This window comes from Octopus bimaculoides, chromosome 20 (genome assembly GCF_001194135.2).
Source record: "Octopus bimaculoides isolate UCB-OBI-ISO-001 chromosome 20, ASM119413v2, whole genome shotgun sequence".
NCBI lineage: Eukaryota > Metazoa > Mollusca > Cephalopoda > Octopoda > Octopodidae > Octopus > Octopus bimaculoides.
In genome coordinates this window covers 23326310-23330429 of record NC_069000.1, presented here as the reverse complement: position 1 = coordinate 23330429, position 4120 = coordinate 23326310, and positions in this window count along the sequence as shown.

Below are 4120 nucleotides of genomic sequence, written 5' to 3'. Positions count from 1 at the left end.
ATTGCCGCTTAAGTGTGGCTGACCCCTAGGGGTGGATGTTATTGTTGCTTTTAGCCCCAGGAGGACATCTCCTCCAGCTGGCTTATCGACACACTACAGTGTCCTGTTTGTTTTGTCAAGGGAAGTTATCCCTCTCATCGTGATCTGTAGCACGAACGGACCCGGGTTTCAGGGTTATTTCCCTTCGTCAGCGTCCGATAGCCACCGATCCTCGATGAGAGAGATAAATTCTTGGCAACCTTATGGGGCTAAAAGCAACAGTAACATCCACCCCTAGGGGTCAGCCACACTTAAGTGGCAATATACTTCACTTTATCGTGCAGTTACTGTTAATACTTCATTTAGAGAATTAACATTGCTTGTTTTCACTTTTTCGATATCAGTGAAGATATCAGAGAGAGATATCAGAGAGAGATATTACATATATAAAAGAAAGTTTGTATGTGTGTGTGTATGTTCCTCATGCATTCCAAAACCGAGTTGCTGTTTTTGAGGTAAAGAGTATCAAAAGATTCAGTAAGCTTTTGGCTACCAACTAAACTATATTTTCATTCACTTATTTGCATTACAAAAATTTAAGATAATCATTTTTCTTTTAGTCACCTATCATAAACGACATCTTTTCTACCACCACAACAACGCCGATGATGTCACAATTTCTATATGTGTTCGCGTGTTCATTACGTACATTAGGCTGATGACTGACAAGTATGTGCGTGTGACAGTGTTTGTGTCTGTCAGTATGCATACATTTTTGTAACAACTGATACACATACACACATCTAAAGACACTGACGGACACACACAGGGACAGAGATAGGCGTGAGGTGTGCGTTAACGTACGTCTGTGCGTGTGTCTTAGTATATGTATGTGACTTTTCCTCACCCAACAGTGAAATGCGCTGATATTGAAAGTTACAAGGACTATGTTTCATAAGAAAGTAAAAATAGTGTTACACTTTCAATTTCAACCAAAATTACAGTGATTATGAGACTGACGATGTGTGAATAATGAAAGTGATGTTTCTGAATTCTGATAGACAGAGTATGTTATAGAAGACTGTACATCTTTCAACAAGACTCTGTGCCATCTCAGAATTTTATGACAACACAATCATGGATGTGTGCCATTCTCCTTGATCATGTTCTCTCAGACACATGACCTCTGAGCTCACCAGATCTCAATCCCCTAGACTATAATGTATGGGGCATAGTTGAGAAATAGGTCAATCAATACCCCTATAACACCATACACTCTTTCAAGTCTACCATCACCAGTAGTATGTCCAAAACTGATAAAGATCATCTGATTCAGGCATGTCAAAGCTTCTGACCCCCATTTTGAAGCAGCCATTGATGGTAACAGTAGATTCATTGAATAAATGGGATAAAAGGAATCTCAAGATTATTTAGACCATTTTATTTTAAAATTCAGCTTTACTTTGATGAGCTATGTATCTTTTTCTAAATTCATAGAAGTGACCTCTAAAAACTGTTACACCCTCTGTGTGTGTAGTGTACTGTTCCACGATGGTAAGATCAACAAAAAAGCATTCCATCTGGTGAGAGATAAATATTTAACAAACACAATATGTTTTTATGTGCTAATATTAGTTTCATGTGCTGAAAGCATGCCAGACAGTATTTATTAACATATCTGGTGTCCTAGCACAATCATCTAGCATTGCCCACTTGGCATATCATCATCATCATCGTTTAACGTCCGCTTTCTATGCTAGCATGGGTTGGACGATTTGACTGAGGACTGGTGAAACTAGATGGCTACACCAGGCTCCAATCTGATTTGGCAGAGTTTCTACAGCTGGATGCCCTTCCTAACGCCAACCACTCAGAGAGTGTAGTAGGTGCTTTTACGTGTCACCCACACGAAGGCCAGTCAGGCGGTACTGGCAACGGCCACGCTCAAAATGGTGTATTTTATGTGCCACTCGCACAAGAACCAGTCCAGGGGCACTGGCAACGATCTCGCTCGAAAATCCTTACACATGTCACGGGCACAAGTGCCAGAAAGGCGACGCTGGGCACAGGTGCCATCCCGATTTCACTTTCATTTGCCCCAATAAGTCTTCGCAAGCTGAGTTTCGTGTCCAATGAAGGAGACGACGTTGGCATGGGTGCCAGTCATCGAAACGAACTAAAAATGGCCTGCTTTTAGTTTACTATGCTATGTTGGCAGTGCCTGATGATTGTGCTAAGACACCAGACGTGTTAATAAATACTGTCTGGCATGTTCTCAGCACATGAATTAATAATAGCACATAGAAACATATTGTATTTATTATGCATATATATATTAAGTCATAAGAATTTTGAAACTTTGTGATGAGATCTAAAATAATTCAGTTTAAGATGTAGAATTTGAAGTTGTTCAAGCTAGAAATAATAGCTTGTAAATATTGGGTTAAAAACCACTTTGGATAAAAAAAAGAAGTTGAAGGCTGCCAGTGGAACTGTGAACAGGACAGATGTTAGATATTCGTTTATTCATCTTTACATGTGTTTTTCAATGCTAGCATTGGTTAGATGAATATATTATTGAGGCATTGTTTTACAGTCAGATGGATCATTTGTTTTTTACTGTTTCTATTCAAATCCTTTTCTTACCATATTTATATTCCGAACCCACTGGCTTTTTTTTTCAATTAATCTTGAAAATAGCAAGAAAAAAAAAGAAAAGAAAAGTAAAATAACTTTGCTCTCATCCTTTTCGAGTCAATAAAAAATATAATCAACTAAGCTCTTCTTCCTAAAATTGCTGTCCTTGTGCCAAAATGTGAATGCATGATAATGCTGATTACTGCTGCTGCCACTACTACTACTACTACTACTACTACTACTACTACTACTACTACTACTACTACTACAACTACTACTACTAAGTTCAAATTTTGCCAAGGTCGACTTTGCCTTTCATCTGTTTGGAGGTCAATGGAATAAATACCAGTTATGTACTGGGGTTGGTGTAATTGACTAGCCCCTCCCTCAAAATTTCAGGCCTTGTGCCTATTGTAGAAAGGATCATTATTATTATTATTATTATTATTATTATTATTTAATGAAAACTCTCAGCTTATTTTGCTGGGTATGATGGAAAGTGTCAGCTGTCCACAGCTAGCAGACTAAGGTGACCCTTGTTTACTGGTCATGCTTCAAGAACCCTGTGAAGAATTCTTACAGTTCCAAGCAATGCTGATTTTCGTAGGTGTTTTATCTTTATATGTGTACCAACCTTTTTGAGCTAGTTATAGGTGGTCACATTTTTAGTTATTTCTAGTTCCCTACTTTAGTGATTGTTTTACTTGGAGTATAATATTTCTAAGGCAGTGAGCTGGTATAAACATTAGCACACCAGGTGAAATGCTTAGCGGTATTTCGTCTGTCTTTACATTCTGAGTTCAAATTCTGATGAGGTTGGCTTTCATCCTTTCAGGGTCGATAAATTAAGTACCAGTTGCATACTGGGGTTGATCTAATCGACTCCCTCTTCCCCCAAAATTTCAGGCCTTGTGCCTAGAGTAGAAAAGGAATATGGTATTTTTTAGCAGCGCAGAAGTTACATTGCTTTGTACCAATGGAACTGTACATGTTTTGTTGTTTAATTAATTGATGCTGGAAGGTGATACCATCAAAATTTTCACCCAGGACGCTCTGTAAAGTGGTGAGATTAGGAAGGGCATCCAACTTTTTTTTAAATGCAAGTCAAAAACAAAACTTGCTTGTGGGATGTGGTCCTCTGACTCCTCATGGAGAGCAGCAACAATCTATCAGCAGATGTAAAATGATGAGAGTGATGGTGATGATGATGATGAAAATGATGATGATGAAGGTGATGATGATGATGATGATGATAATGATAATGATAATGACTATAATGATGGTGATGATATGTCTGTGATTGCATGTGCATTATCATATTCATTAAATTTTTTCATTGTGATGTGTGCATCCATGCATGCACGTATACATGTATACACACACACTTAAACATATGAAGACCTATTTAAATATTTACATATGTACATACATACATACATATATATATATGTAAATATATATATATACACACAGACATATATATATATATATATATATATATATA